The sequence below is a fragment of the Dama dama genome, chromosome 27, assembly GCF_033118175.1.
Source record: "Dama dama isolate Ldn47 chromosome 27, ASM3311817v1, whole genome shotgun sequence".
In the NCBI taxonomy this organism is placed as follows: domain Eukaryota; kingdom Metazoa; phylum Chordata; class Mammalia; order Artiodactyla; family Cervidae; genus Dama; species Dama dama.
In genome coordinates, this window is record NC_083707.1 from 30314302 (window position 1) to 30331738 (window position 17437).

Here is a 17437-nt window from a genome sequence, read left to right on the forward strand (position 1 = left end):
CCCCAGAGATCTATTTAGTTGCATCAGTAAGGGAAACACTCCTGCTACATATTCATCAGAATTTATTTCCTGTACTTCCTGAGCACAGATCTAGACACCATTTCCCAGCACATGACGTCTGTGTGTAATCATGTGTCTGAATTCAGTCCAGTGGAATGAGAGTGAAAGTGCTCTAAAAAAACTCCAAGTCTGGTCTACAAACACGTGGAAATTAGTAAGAGTAGAAAAGACCTGAGTTAGATTATGACTCAAGTTAATGGAAAAGTCCATGTCCGAAGACCCAAAGACCCTCGGTTCTGTGCCCTTGTTACAACAGATTTTATGGCCTCTCTGCTCCTTAGAGGGCTCCTCTGCTCCAGGTCCCCTCCCTGAGAGCCTCTCCAGACCCCTGGACGTGGGGTACTCTGCTGTACGTGGCAGAGAAAGAGGGAATCATAACATCCTCCCAGTCTTGAAATCCATTCCACACACTGGCCGCCCCCCAGCTTGCTCATGACTGTGGAACCGCAGCCTTTCACGTTTCTAATAGCCCTTCCCCGAAGAGCTCCTACTGCGTGGTGTATAATCACCCCTATAAAATGGATATGGACCTTTAAATTTATTTAAATCACATTCCTTTAGAGCCCTTGGAAGGTAGTTCCTATTCAACAAAATAATTTCTCATGTAAGAAAATCCTTGTACTTTGTTTGATCAGTTCAATTGGAACACAGGAGTGGCTTTCTTTCCTGAGCTTGTCTTTGCCCTGTAATGCAAAATGACTTAGTGGTCTGTGGGCTTCTTCTGATGCCTCTGGCTCAGCTATTGACAACCAAGCCCTTCGAGGGTTTGGAATCAATAGGAATAGAATAAAAGGACACAGCGCTTTTACACATGGGTTATTGCAGCATATATCTATTTATAGTGAACTTCATCAATATGGATGATTGCCTTTAGCTCTTGCATTGTTAGTATTCATCGATTTAAAGCCTTCAAAGAATTCAAATGCCAAGCATAGTAAAGAAGCATGTCTGGAACCCAGACTATTCAAATATAAAAGAGTCAATAGAGAGAGACAAAAGTTTCCTAAATAATTAATTACTAAGATCGTTGCTAAAGTAACAGACCTCTGTCTCTTTCTCTCTATGGAGGACTGTGTCTCTGACACAGGAGAAATAAAGCCGAGGCAGTGCTTGTCCAGTAACAGTAGGTGGCAGCAGTGGGTTTTGAGCCAAAACACTGCCTTTTCCAATGGGCAGAGTTGCCATCAGAACCAACCAGTTAATTTATGAATGAGTAGATTTTGATTACCTATGAAGACATGGATTTCTTTTTACTGCCTTTTAAAAAACAAATAGAATTCGTCCAAATATTATCGGGGGAGGGGTGGTGGTGAGAAAGCAAATTTGCCATGCAAGGGAGTATCAGCAATGTTGTGATTATAGTCTATGAAATTTGAATAAAACACACATAAAATTAGAAGCAGAAAAATAATTTACTCTTGCAGAAAACAAACTATTCTTGTAGGGGAAGCGCTGGTTTCACAGAAGACTTGCATTTAAAACATTGGCAATTACTACCAGCTAGACTGTTCTTAGCAATTTGTAATTTGAAAGGGACTGACTTGTCAGCATATGATTGATATTTGAAAAGTAATGTGAACTTTTGTTGATTTATTTTCTGTAATGCTACTCAGTATTTTTAAGACTCGAGTGTAAATATCTCTTAACACAAGAAGAACCTATTAATCCTTCTGGAAAGGACTAAATTATGTGTCAATTTTTGAATCAAGAAATAATGCAAGATTAACAATCTGACCTTAGTCTGGCAAGTTGGGTCAAGAAATAAAGATTGGGTGTGTTCTCAGATTCTCACAGGGTTTTACTCAGCATTTATGTGAATAATTGAAGCAAGTTCAGAGTAACGTTGCCAACAGAGGCAGCAAGATGTGATAGAAGTCTGGACAGAGAGTGAATTTTAGTTCTAGCTCTAGGTCTAATTTATTTTCTGACCTTGAGTCAATAACATAGCAGTCCTAGATGCCAAGTGTTCATTTATAAATATGTAAAATGTATCTCTTGTTTTAGATGATTTCTTCTACATTCTCATCTGGTTTTATGATCAAGAGATTCCAATTCCTTTGCCCAGTGATCAGTTGGTATATGTATTTGGCATGTAATGTGCAGAATGTGTGTGTGTGTGCACGCACATGCGCACACGCGCATATGCATGGTAGAGGATTGACCCTGGTTTTAAACTCACAATGAAAATAACATAGCCAGTAAGTGCTGCCTCTTGTACAGGACTATGAAAGTGTGAAAGTGAAAGTCGCTCAGTCGTGTCCAACTCCTTGCAACCCCATGGACTATACAGAAGTCTATGAAATTCTCCAGGCCAGAATACTGGAGTGGGTAGCCTTTCCCTTCTCCAGGGAAATCTTCCCAACCCAGGGATCAACCCCAGGTCTCCCGCATTGCAGGTGGATTCTTTACCAGCTGAACCATCAGGGAAGCACAAACAGGACTATATTGTGTATTTATTTATTTACTTCACAAAGAGCTCTTGTGAACACTGTGTAAATGTGTATAGTTTTGTACCTAGAAGAAGGAAAGAGGGATATAACAAGTGACTCTCTTACAACCCCAGAGAATTAATTGTATTTTTCATTGTTGTTTTCTTTACTCTCACCTCAGTATGGAAATCAAGTACCTTTACACAGAATCTGCCACAGGGAATGATTTCACTATAGTCACTAGATCTTGGCTTAGGCTCTACAGAGATCAGACACTTCTGATTCCGCTAAAATGGAAAATGTACCCAAGGCTCAGAAAGACAAGGCTGATGAAATTTAATCTACTTAGTATTTATTACATAGTTGGTCTCCAGACATTTTCAAAAATGATGAGTTCAATGTGGCAGGTTTCAGGTCTTCCTTAATTAGAAATATGTGTTAGTTATGAGTATAACCCCATCGTTCAGTTAGAACATGGTTATGACGTGTCATGAGAGAAACGATGGGAGGACTGGACTTCATGAGTTTATGGGGGACTTAGAGTTCCAATCTGACAACAACTAACATTTAACAAATATCTACCATGTTCTAAGCTCATTCTAAGTGCTCTGTCATTAGTGTCTCATTTAATCTTCCTATCAGGAATAAGAAATTTACATGATCAATGTACAGATGAAGACAATAAGCTGGAGGAAGGTTAAGAAACTTGCCCAAGGTAATAAGTGGCAGAACCAGGATTCAAAGCTAGAAAGTCTGGGTTCTGAGCCCAAGGTCTCAACCATCACTTAGGTAGCTGGGCTCAGAGCTGTGTCTTCTGTTGTGGAAGCCTCAGGAAGCAAAGCGATGTGACTTTGTTAAAGAATTAGTGCAGTCAACATGTGGTTGCCTTTTAGGTTTGTCAACTCAGCCTTACTCTGGAAGAATTGGAGTTTTAATACCTAACGAGAACAATCAACTTTTAAGAATTCTTGCAATTCCTGTGAGAATTCTCTCACATCATTAGTGGGGACTCTTCGAGCTGTTTGGTCAAACCACTTGCTTTGAAAGTAAAAACCTCAACAGTCTTGAAGAATCACTTCATTATTTTAGAATAAGTCATATGAAAAGCTGTTACATCATTTTTTCTACAAAAGAATCACATTCCATCTCCCTTAATTGTTCATGTCTCTTATTATTAACATGTCCACCTGTCAATAGATGAATGCTGCTCAGAAGGCTTCTATTGTTATTTCTCTACCATTGCTGTTACACCAGAGAGAAGCACAGAGAGTTAAAAACAGCATAATATATTACTATTAATAATTGCTCTCCCCAGTGCTACCTGGTTAAATGTGCAACAAAGAATAAATTAAATTGGTTGGCTTCAGACAGGATACGTATTCCATGACTGTCAATGTGTTACATCATTTGTAATTCTCAAAGGTGCCGGAGAGAGTAGTAACAAATTCCCCATTAATGGAGAGGCGCAGACCCATGGGAAATCACATCATTTGACCAGTGATCTCTTCACTGGGGACAGAACCATCTCTTCGGCTTTATGTACTGCAGAAGTACATTTTTTCCTTGCCTCAACCCAAAGCTGAGTATCACCAGGGATGATCATTTAATTTCACATTTTATTAAAACACTTAATGCAAAGCCATGTCATAACTGAAGGCAAAGCACAGAGCCTGGCGTAAGGCTCTCTTCTTCAGAACATAGTAATGAGAGAATTACCACATTAATCTATGTATAAAGGCCCTTTAGAGATTTTTCATGCCTCCCGTGGTTTCATTTTCCGTGGAAATGTGGAGTCAGAAGAGCTTCAAACAAAATTATTCGTCGTTAAACATTTCACTTTTACAGGTACCGCTCTGTCAAGGTGCCGCTTCCATGGCGACACGCGCCGTGACTCTCTTCTTTCAGCTCGGATCTCTGGAGCAGGCCCCAGCACCGTCATTCCTCCATCTGGTGCAGATGGAGGCGTCACTCTGTCCACAAATACATCCCGGAGAGGCTGAGCCTCCTCTGGTATACGAAGGGATGTCCTCCAAGTAGCAGCTCCATGATCTGTCTAACTGTATTCGGCTGAGAGATGCTGGCAGATTCCAAAGAACGCTGGGTAGTGTTCTTAGAATGCTGTCTCTAAAGGGCGCCCATGTAGCCTGGACTGTCGCCAGCCTGCCCAGCTGGCTTTGAAGTTTCAAAAAAGTGGGTGTGGGGGGAGATCAGAGGTGAGACTAAAATTATTTTCATATTTCCTGTCACCGGTCCTCCCTGCCCAGCCACCCCCCCCCCCCCACCTCCCCGATTTCAGAAATTACCCGAGCAGAACATGCAGTGAGTTGCAGTGAGCTAATGACGGCTGGTGATGAAGCAGTGTTCATTTGGGCCACTATTTGCGTTTCCCTCATCTAGCCGACCACGGTGTTAGCACAGGATTTCTGTTACCAAGTCAACTGTCAAAGGTGGTTAAATGGAAGAAATAAAATAATAGAAGTTTAATGAATGGTTTCAAACTAAAGCCTTGAGACTTCCCTGGTGTTCCAGTGGCTGACTCTGGGCTCCCAATTCAGGGGGCCAATTTAGGTCTGATTCCTGATCAGGGAACTAGATCCCATATGTGACAACTAAAAAAAAAAAAAAAAAAAAAAAAAATCCCACAATGAAGATTTAAGATCTTGTGTGCTACAATTAAGACCTGGGGCAGACAAATAAATATTTTTCTTTTTTAAAAAAACTAAAGCCTATTCAGAATTTCTTAACAGTTTTGTGAAGTTTTAGGGATATGGAGCTAAGAAAGCTTGAAACATCTTAAGAGGCTAGACCACGGTCTCCTTAGTAACAAAAAAAGTCAAATGCAACTTGCAGTCCGGGCCTGTTAGTGAATGGTCCTTGTTGCTATTAAAATGATCACCAGGGAGTTCAAGGACAGGGTTGTCGTTTGAAACGGCCTTGGAAAATATGTTGAAAGAATTGCCTCAAACCATTTTCCCTGGTGCTCGTTCTTTGTCCCTGTTGCTCTCACACACAGTCTGTGATAAAATACATCCTGTATATTTATGGTGTGTCCAGAAAATGCCAAAGTGCTTAAGGCTCCAACGTTGTTTTCATTAGAGATGGATACTTGAGGGAATTGTAAATGCCAACTTTTCAAATGTGCTCGAGATGGAAAAAAATCCTAAAGATGGCAGCTTTTACAAATATTCTGTGCTGTGTGAAACTCTGGACAAGCTACTTATGACTAGAATGGAGAAAGGCTCCTGTGTCAAACGTAAACCGTAGTATCACAATATCCCTAGGTCCTAGCATAAATGCTGGTGGTCAAACTAGCAAAGGCTCGGAAACGAGATTACTCAGCTAACCTTTGTCTTTCTTCAACCTCACCAATGCTAGTCAGTAAATGCAAGATTACATAGATCTAAATATCAGTAGCCTTTACAATATGGTTCTGTCCTTCCTTTCCAGCCCATCAATTCCCTGTCCTCATTCGTTTACGGGTATCACAGGACAGGTTTTCTTTTATCTGCATTCTGATTGGACCTCTAGCACCCAATGGACCTCAGCTTCTCTGCCACTGGAAGGTACCAGACACTGCCAGTCCTTGCCTCTGCTTTGCTTCTCACTTAGAAACCATTACATCATGTTGCAAGGAGAACAGGCCAGGCTCTCTGATGTAGCAACCCCAGTTTCTATCTCAAATAGAGTTTATAAGAATCCAAGCCAGTGCTTTTCAAATCTTCCCCTGCCTGCTTGTGAAATCAGCCTTCTAAGGCATTCACAGCAAGTGAAAAGCTTAGAGTCACCACCCATTCCAGGTAGGAGGCCGCTGGATGACTGGATAGCCGCACTCAAGCCTGATTTTGTATGCAGTGCTAGCAGAAGGCCACCTTGTCATTTTCTCTTTAAGCAGAGAAGAGGTAGTTATCCTTTTCTCAGCATGGGGATAATGAAAGGATGATAATACCTACTTCCAGCCATGGCAGAAGATGAGGGTGAGCATAATGATGCCTCTGTAGTTCTAATTTAGTGCTCTTGTTGTCTTCAATAGACATGATTATATCACATAGTTTGTACCCAATAATGTGTCAGATATTGGAAGTACACAGAGGAATAAGACATCTTTAAATGTCTTTAAACTCCCTATTGTTCTAGAAGTTCACAGCTGAATGGAGGAGCTAGATTTCTAAATACATAAGATGGTACAGTCTCATGAGAGTTGTGACGATGGTTGCCATGCTGAGGGCATTATTACGAGCACATACATAGGGTCTCCTATCTCAGGAAGAGTTTCTGGAAGGGAAGACGCTTGAGCTGAAAGTTCCAAAATGAACAGAGCTAGTCAAAGAAGGGATATGGATGGGGAAGTGGTAACTGGGGCAGAGACAGAGAGGAGGAAAGGAGTATTAGATAGAGGAGATTCAGTGACAGGTGTTGGCGACATGGAGCAGTTTTGCACGTGGTTGACTGTAGAGTGCATTACGGTGGCCAGTGGGGATGGGGGCATGGGAGGCCAACAGAGAGCTGACCTGAGGGACCCTAGATGCCTTGGTGGGTGGCAAGGTACAAGCTGACCTGAAGGTTCTAAGGAGCCAGTGAAGAATGTTGTAGGGAGGAGTAACATGATCTTGTTTATTTCGAAAGATCACGCTGCCCTTGAAATGGACCGAGGCTCAAATACAGTGGAGTTTGGAAATGAGTTGGGGACGAATAGTGGAGGAAACCTTACGTGACATTCAAAGATAAATATGCCTTTGCCCCTCTCCCCTCTTTAACTATTACTTAGTTTAGGATTTTCAAACCTGTGCATAAATATTTTTAAGAAAAATATATTAGCAGTGTCATTAATATTGAAAAAAATATTTTTTGCCCAGAAGGTCAAGACATTTAAGCCAGGGATGGGCAAGATTTTTCCTGAGAGCCTCAGTCTCCCTGATAAAATGATGGCTATTGTAATCCTAGAGGAATGAGCTCTCTAAACCTGATGTGAAGACTTCATTGCCTAGTCTATATCTTCCAGGTCTAGGAGTACTCTGAGATGTGTATATAGTCTGTCCTCTTATGTTGACAGGAGACGGGACTGTTTTGGCTTCTTGAGCAACAAGTGCTGAGCTGACTGTCTGGATCTAAATTCAGATGAAACATTTTCCTTTTCTGCTTAAATTCTAGCTAACATTGATACCTGTATTAAGAGAATCATGAAAGCGGGTTGTATTTGCATCACCAGCGGATTGACCATTTAAAAGTTTATTCAGTGACTCTGGCTTTCTTAGATTGCAATCTTGATTGGTTTGACAAGCGCTCTGCATTGGCCATCAGGACAATACCACATTGCCCCTTCACATCAGGGACACGTGGTCTAAATATACAGTTTTTATTTCCAGGGCTATATCATCAAATGCAAAGTTCAGCAGTCAACATAAATGTGTTGGTCATAGTGTTGTTGGTGGTGTTCAGTCACGGTAGGCATTAGTTAATTTTTGGTTAATCAGTACATGACTTTCTCTTCTTAATAGCATCTCTGTTTCCTTTGGGAGACTTACTCTTCTTCCCTGTGTGTCATCTTGGGAGGCCAGTAATTGAGGGGCCCTCTCCTCTTGCTAAGGAAGCTGAGAGGGCTGTGAAAGCTCCTTGTGATAGACCCGTCTCACTGCTCTGTTGGAGCAAAGGGAAAAATGTGTCATCTTATCTGAGCTGATTGAATCTCTTGTCCACAATTTTGGATCCTCAGTAGAGATTCCCTGTTGAAGGAACTACTGGAGGAGACTCAATCCTCTAGGAATGGCTAGGTAAGACTGGGGGACTGTTTCCACATTTACACCCTCTCTGCACCCTCGTTCTCATCTATGCTAAGCTAGTTACTCAATACTTCCTTTAAATCTCTGAGGCCCCTTACATCATTCCAGTCAACTCCCTTTTTGCTTAAAGCAGGTAAACTGTGTGTTTTCTGTTGCTTATCATCAGAGAATCCTAACAGACAAAATGGTAGGTAATAATAATTTGCTTTTCACTGAAGCTCAAGTATGTTGCTCATGGCTCACACAAACTTTTAACAAAATGCTTATGAAATCTGGAAGAACTAAAGAGTCTTACCTCCATCTTACAATGAAGGCAGCTGACGTACAAAGAAATTCAGTATTTGGTTTATGTCACAGATCTCATCAGAAGCCGGAATAAAGAAAAATAAAATAGAGACCTGTTGGCTCCTAACTCTGCCAATAATTAGTTGTATGACCTTGAGTAAGTTGCTTAACCTTTTTTGCCTTCTGTATTGTGAACTGTAAAATTGGAGGATTGGGTCAAATGATCTTTCAGACCTCTCACACCTCAATCATCTGTTTTTTTTTTTTTGTCTGAGGCTGTTTCCTAGAGGCTTCTGTTCCTTGATTGGAGACCCTCTTCAGTAGATAGAATACGTCGATAGCTAAGATATTGTGGTATTAATAAAATACATTTTAATTAATCTGTGAAAGAAAATATGATAATAGATTTCTCATTTGTGTTTCCTTAGACTCTATGGCTGTCTCTCCCTAATATCAAAAATTTTTTTCTTTTCCCACTTAGAAATTTTGAGACTTCCTTAGTGCTTATTGTCAATGAGAAAATCAGTAATTTTTTTCTCTTTTTTTAAATGTAAATGAAGTCCATAATTCAGTAAAAAAGACAATTTTAGAAGAACACAACACTTTTTAGAAAAGTATAGTTGATGCACAATATTGTGTTAGTTCCAGGTGTGTAGATAACTGGTTGGTTCGTGGTTTCAGGAGGTTTGACAGTGGTTCTGAATCCACATGCTCATAGAGGTGAAAAGCATGACTTTCTTCCTGTAGATTCAGTAAAAATGCCACTGTGACTTAATGGCTCTTATTGGGTAGTATATCTGTGCATGTAAATGTGTGCTTGGCAAGACTTGGGTCACATGCTTTCTCCCTGCGCTGAGGCAGTATTAACTCCTGTGAAAGGGTCCTTCATGGGGTGAGGGTGGACCTCCAGGGGAAGAATGACCGAAGAATGGACAGATGCTAGACGAGGAGGAAAAAAATCCCGTCCATCCTTCCCACCAGTCTGCCATCCTTCTTTTCTTGAAAATATGGCATTTCCAAATCTTAATTTCATTTGAGGAACTCCTTCACTGTCAGTCCTCAGGAACTGACTTTTGACTACACTTATAAATTTAGCCCTGTAGCTTATGCTGTTGTTCTGAGCTCTTCATTTGCTTATAGATTTTTCAAAATTCACCCCCACCCCAGAGTCTTAAAAGTGAGATACATAAATCCTGGGCATGTGAGGAAAACATTTTACAGAGCACTTATACATAGAGAGTTTTAAGGGTGTTAATTTATAGATCCTGAATTTCCATACCCACTTTTCCCCAAGGTGGCCCTTCCTGAGAACAGATCTGTATTTATATTACACCTTCCCCACTTCAGAAAAGAAAGGCAAACATCACACTCTTTCCAAATTGTACTAGACTGGTTGCTGCTCAGTCGCTAAGTTGTGTATGACTCCTTGTAACCCCTTGGGCTGCAGTACCCCAGGCCTCCGTGTCCCTCACTATCTCCTGAAGTTTGCTGAGGTTCATGTCTGTTGAATCGGTGATGCTCTCCAACCATCTCATCCTCTGCTACCTTCCTCTCTGTTTGCCTTCAATCTTTCCAAGCATTGAGGTCTTTTCCAAGGGGTCAACTGGTTAGCTCTGGGCTATTAATTCTCTCTAGACATCAAATAGTCATAATTTGAAATGCTGGCTTTTCAATCTTGAGAAAGAAGAATGGAACTGGAGGAATCAACCTGCCTGACTTCAGGCTCTACTACAAAGCCACAGTCATCAAGACAGTATGATACTGGCACAAAGACAGAAATATAGATCAATGGAACAGAATAGAAAGCCCAGAGATAAATCCACGTACCTATGGACACCTTATCTTCAACAAAGGAGGCAAGAATATACAATGGAAAAAAGACAACCTCTTTAACAAGTGGTGCTGGGAAAACTGGTCAACCACTTGTAAAAGAATAAACCTAGAACACTTTCTAACACCATACACAAAAATAAACTGAAAATGAATTAAAGATCTAAATGTAAGACCAGAAACTATAAAACTCCTAGAGGAGAACATAGGCAAAACCCTCTCCGACATAAATCACAGCAAGATCCTCTATGACCCACCTCCCAGAATATTGGAAATAAAAGCAAAAATAAACAAATGGGACCTAATGAAACTTAAAAGCTTTTGCACTACAAAGGAAACTGTAAGAAGGTGAAAAGACAGTCTTCAGAATGGGAGAAAATAATAGCAAATGAAGCAACAGACAAAGGATTAATCTTAAAAATATGCAAGCAACTCCTGCAGCTCAATTCCAGAAAAATAAATGACCCAATCAAAAAATGGGCCAAAGAACTAAACAGACCTTTCTCCAAAGAAGACCTACAGATGGCTAACAAACACATGAAAAGATGCTCAACATCACTCATTATCAGAGAAATGCAAATCAAAACCTCAATGAGGTACCATTACACGCCAGTCAGAATGGCTGCTATCCAAAAGTCTACAAGCAATAAATGCTGGAGAGGGTGTGGAGAAAAGGGAGAACCCTCTTACACTGTTAGTGGGAATGCAAACTAGTACAGCCACTATGGAGAACAGTGTGGAGATTTCTTAAAAAACTGGAAATAGAACTGCCATGACCCAGCAATACCACTCCTGGGCATACACACTGAGGAAACCAGATCTGAAAGAGACACGTGCACCCCGATGTTCATCACAGCACTGTTTATAATAGCCAGGACATGGAAGCAACCTAAATGCCCATCAGCAGACGAATGGATAAGAAAGCTATGGTACATGTACACCATGGAATATTACTCAGCCATTAAAAAGAATACATTTGAATCAGTTCTAATGAGATGGATGAAACTGGAACCCATTATACAGAGTGAAGTAAGCCAGAAAGAAATACACCAATACAGTATACTAACACATATATATGGAATTTAGAAAGATGGTAATGATAACCCTATATGCAAAACAGAAAAAGAGACACAGAAATACAGAACAGACTTTTGAACTCTATGGGAGAAGGTGAGGGTGGGATGATCTGAGAGAATAGCATCAAAACATGTATATTATCAAGTGTGAAACAGATCGCCAGTCCAGGTTGGATGCATGAGACAAGTGCTCGGGGATCTTGCACTAGGATGACCCAGAGGGATGGGATGGGGAGGGAGGTGGGAGGGGTGTTCAGGATGGGGAACACATGTAAATCCATGGCTGATTCATGTCAATGTATGGCAAAAACCACTACAATATTGTAAAGTAATTAGCCTCCAACTAATAAAAATAAATGGAAAAAAAAAAAAAGAAATGCTGGCTTTAAAGATGTCTCCAGTATTGATGAATTAAAGTATCTTAAACCTACCTGGCCTTCTGTCCTTCCCCTTACATCTATTAAGAGAAAAGTTTATCCTACCGCAGAATGTTCAGAATTCAGAAAAACCAGAGCAGTATAGATTATGGTATTAATTAAAAAAAATAAATAACTGGAATATTTTCTGGAGTTACTGCATTTGCAAGACCACATTAGATTAAAATCCACTGATAAAATATTTACATTAATTTTTCTCAAATTCCATGGATGTTATTTAATAAAGTCATTGAAACCCATTTTAATAAATTATAATGTTATATAATAAGGTGCTCAAGCTTATTTTTTACCAAAACATGAAATATGTATTCCATTAGAATACATTTTCATATTTTACCTTGCTCAATCTAATTTTCTCCTTCCAAATAACAGAAAATAAACTTATTTAAACTCATGTTGTAAAGTTTTAAAGGCAACTTAAAATGTGTCAGAGGCACATTGTGTTTGCAAACTTGTAAGGGGCTGTATGTATTAAAAGTACTTGTAAGCCATAGCCCCCAGCTCTAAGGAAGTGACTCTGGGAGTCACTGGTGGATTTAGCATGAATGTGTGTATGGCCTAGCTTAATTAGGAAGTATCACTCTGGCCTTCTTTTTCTTTTTTTTTCTCAGTTACCAGTTCTTCTGCTTGTCCAGAGCTTCCTTCCATGGCATGTTTCAAGAACTGCCCTCAAAAATTCCTGACTTTTCCAGATATTCCTTCTTATGAGAAACAACATACCACCAGTTCCAAGCAGGTCCTGTTTTCTGTTCGGGAGTTGACAGATCAATCAGAGTAGAGTGACATGTGTGAAATTACTATTTTCATCAAATAGCATGTTTGGATTTCAATGAGAAGTAACATTTTCCAGAACAAATACTGCCATTTGAAGAAATTCTAATGACTTGACTGTGGTAATTCAAATAGTGAAGAATGCAGTGGGGGGAGGGAGGTTACACTTTATCTTATCTTTCAAGTTATTTTACTTATGTGAGCATGAAGCTCAGCTTGAGAAACAGTAAATGACCATTACATATGAACTAAAGTTGTTACCACCTGGTGGCTCAGAGGTTAAAGCATCTGCCCGCAATGCGGGAGACGTGGGTTCAATCCCTGGGTTGGGAAGATCCCCTGGAGAAGGAAATGACAACCCACTCCAGTATTCTTGCCTGGAGAATCCCATGGATGGAGGAGCCTGGTAGGCTACAGTCTATGGGGTTGCAAAGAGTCTGACACGACTGAGCGACTTCACTCACTCTCTCAATATAGTCTTCAAAAAAGGTAACCAGGTAGATTTCTGGTTACTTTTTTTTTTTTTTGGTTTGGTTTGGTTTTTAATTTTCATTGGAATACAGATGCTTTACAATGTTGTGTTAGCTTCTACTGTACAGCAAAGTGAATCAGCTATACAAATACACACAGCAACTCTTTTTTTGGATTTCCTCCCCATTTAGGTTGCCACAGAGCACTGAGTGGAGTTCCCTGTGTGTACAGTAGGTTCTCATTAGTTATCTATTTCACGTATGGTTTGGTTCAGTCGCTAAGTTGTGTCCAACTCTTGCGATCCCATGGACTGTAGCCTGTCAGGCTCCTCTGTCCATGGGATTCTCCAGGCAAGAATACTGGAATGGGTTGCCATTTCCTTCTGCAGGGGATAAATAAATTGACGATACCGACCTAAAAAGATTTCTTTTATCTTCTCTAAGAAACAAGCTTAGAAAATATAATTAAAATTCTATTAACTTAGATATCTAAGATTTTTTTTTTGATTGCATACTTTAGTGTATGCTATAGCCTGAATGTTTTTGTCTCCCCTACAAATTCATAGGTTGAAATCCTAACCTCCCAAAGGTGATGGTATTAGTAGGTGGGGCCTTTGATAGGTGCTTGAATCATGAGGTTGGAATCCTCATGAATGGAATCAGTGCATTACGGAAGAGGACCCAGACCAGCTTCTGCCATCTGAGGATACAATCAGAAGACTTCAACATGAAAAAGGGTCTTCATGTGACTATGCTGGCACCTTTATTTTGTCCTTCCAGCCTCTTGAACTGTGAGAAATAAAATTCTGTTGTTTATAAGCTGTCTTTATAAGTTGTGGTCTTTTGTTAGAGCAGCCCAAACAGACTACACCTGTGTGACTTCAGATATCTTTATTTACATAGGATATTGTCTTTATCTTAGCCTTAAGAGTATCTGTGGAGAGATACTTTCTGGATCATCCTGCACCTAGCTAGTGTCTTGGCCCAGCGTAAGTTAACCAGCATTCCTAACTATTCTGTATCAGAGAAATGTTAATGAGACCCAAGATACTTTAAATTATTTAGACGTCTGGAATTGCATTGTTAAGGCATCGGGTTATTTGAACTTTAAAAATTGCCTGGATATTTTGGCACCAAGTAAGCTAAACACATGCACAGGGGCTTCCCTGGTGGTTCAGCGGTAAAGAACCTGCCTGCCGATGCAGGAGACACAGTTTCAATCCGTGGGTCAGGAAGAACCCCTGGGGAAGGAAATGGCAGCCCACTTCAGTATTCTTGCCTGGAGACTCCCATGGACAGAGGAGCCTGGTGGGCTACAGTCCATGGAGTCACAGAGTCAGGTACAATTTAATGACCAAACAACAACAAATGCATATACAGGGTATGGGTGGATGTGTGCGCCGTATAGTCGATAGCATATCCTTGGAGTGAGCTCATAGAAAAGGAGCAGGTCATCTTATAATTACCGCTATAACATATTAGAAAGCACTTCAAGCCTTTTCTTCCAGACTATTATGGAATAGCATCTATTTCTTCTCTATTTGGATTTGAAGGTGATGATGATTTTTATTAATCCTAGTCATAAAGTGAAAATTCCATGGACAGAAGAGCCTGGCAGACTACAGTCCTTGGGGTTGCAAAGTGTCTGACATGACTGCATGACTAACACTTCATAAACTGCATCTGAAAAAAGTTCCTTTTAGACTAAAAAAAAGCCCACCAAAACCCAAACACAAAACAAAAGCCAGCTGCTTTTCTAAGTGTTCTGTTGATAGACTCAGTGTGGAGCAGTCAACTTGCTGTGAGTTTCATGCGGACACCACTTGGGAGGGCTCCCTGCTACCCGCTTGGCTAACTGCACTTCTTTCAGCACCCTTAGTTGCACTATGAAATCATAAGAGAAATAAAATCATGATGCAATGCACTCTTTGGGTGGCTTCTGTAAAATGTAAGAATTAAATGAAGCCAAGACTCTTTGGAAGTTAGTAATGTCCCATCCCTGACTCACATAGTCAACATAAGTTCCACAGGGATTTGACATTTAAATATTAAAAAGTGAAATTGCAAAATGATCTCCTAAAAGAAATGTGGGTGCTTATTTATGTGGTTCTGGGTGGGAAGATCATGATGAGCACACATAGAGAAACTGTAGTGAAAAAAATGATAGATGGAAATACCTTAAGTACTACATGGATGTGCATCTCACAAATATGAACACACACATATACACACATGCACACATTCACACCCCCACCCAGCTGTTTCTGGGTGTTAAAAGGCCATTAATAAAGGCAAAGAGAATATGTGGGAAGTTGCGAGTGGGCAAGGCATTCATTTTTGTAATGAATCTCTTGTGGACCAGTGGAAATAAGACAAACATCTCTCAAAATGAGCAATTCCTAGAAAGGAAATGAAGTGACCAGTGGAGAGGAAAATATTATTGTTTTACTAATAATCCAAATGAAAGCCAAGAAGAACAGAAGTCTTACAAAGAAACTGGCCAAAAAGGCCAAAAAAGGTTTTCATTACTAGCATGAAAAATGTGTATTTTCAGGCACAAGTGAGCAAATTGTTGATGTGCTCCAGGAGCCTCAACCATGTGCATCTTCTATGACGCAGACCTTCCACGTCCAGGAACTGATCACAGTGAAATATTGATGGCCACGTGCCATAAATAGAAAGAGAAAGCACAACACTGTCAATAAATTCTGAAAAATTAGAATTGTACAGACTGATCAAAAATAATTTTTTTGATATTCATATGGACCTTTGTGGTGTTACCTACAACTATGTTGGATAACATTTAATTCCTTGTTTTTATTTATTTACAGTTATGTGATACATATTAGGGTTAGATGCTTTTTGGAAGACTGACAAATGCATTTGATCATAGTAACAGTTCTGGATGGTGAGACAGTTACTATGAGTATCCTTATTTTGCAGATGAAAAAATTGGAGGTCCAGAGCACTGACAGGTTCAAGGTCACGTAGCCAGTATCTGTGTATGGCAGAGCTGGTCCACCTGACCATGTGGTACTCTCTAAATTGGTGGTGGTTGTTCAGTGACTCAGTCGTGTCTGACTCTTTGTGACTCCATGGACTGTAGCCCACCAGGCTCCTCTGTCCATGGGATTCTCCAGGCAAGGATACTGGAGTGGGTTGCCATTTCCTCTTCCAGGGATCCTCGCCACGCAGGGATCGAACCTGCATCTCCTGCCTTGGCAGGCAGATCTTTCACCACTGAACCACCATGGAAGCCCCTCTGAACTGGTTACCTTCCTTTAATATTTGGGTTCAGTTCAGTTCAGTTCAGTTGCTCAGTCGTGTCTGACTCTTTGCAACCCCTGTGTCCAGGTTATGCTGGTAGAATATGATATAACAAACATTCTTCTGAATTGTGTTTTCCTTCAGATCAAGAGCTGATTTTCAGTATGTATCCATCTCTGAGGGTGCAGGTAGAACAGACTTGGAAACATGCCACCATGAAAGCCATTCTGAAGGCTTTCAGACCCCATTTTATATCATATTTCTTCCTCTCTGAATGATTTTCCCCTATGTACATAAAAAGCAGTAAAGATAGTGTATCTACACATGTATTCCCGTCCCCCTGTACTCTGGGTGCTAGCTTATGCTCTAAGCCAAAGAGTTAGATTGTTCTGAACATTTTTGGCTAGTGAGTTTTAGTGCAAATTTTCTCAGCCAGTAACCATTCTAAAGTGCTATTCAGTACTGACTTCTGTGCTGTGTATTATTTATTGTGCTCTGACCTCAATTTCTGCCATGGATTTGATCTTTGACCGGAAGTTTGGACACACATAGAGCTGACAGAGGATGAACAAATGTTAGCGCCTGCCCTGCCCCCAAAGAAATGAAAGATCTATATGTCTCTGCATATTACGATGGCAGGATGTATGTGAGGACTGGGTGAGGGAGGTGAGTAGGATGGAACATAGCTTGAGGTAGAGAAAACATGGCAAAGAGCAGCAGACAATGAAGGACTGATGGTAACCCATTGAAATTATGAAGGGCAGCATAAATGTCACCACAGCATGAAGCTTAATGAACACTGGATGGATGGTGAGAGGAAGGAAGTTGAGAGGGGAGGAAGAGCAATTATTGATAAGATGACTTCCCTGGACTTCCATGGTGGCTCAGATGGTAAAGAATCTGCCAGCAATGCAGGAGACCTGGGTTTGATCCCTGGGTTGGGAAGATCCCCTAGAGAGGAAAATGGCAACTCACTCCAGTATTCTTGCCTGGAGAATTCCATGGACAGAGGAGTCTGGTGGGCTACAATCCATG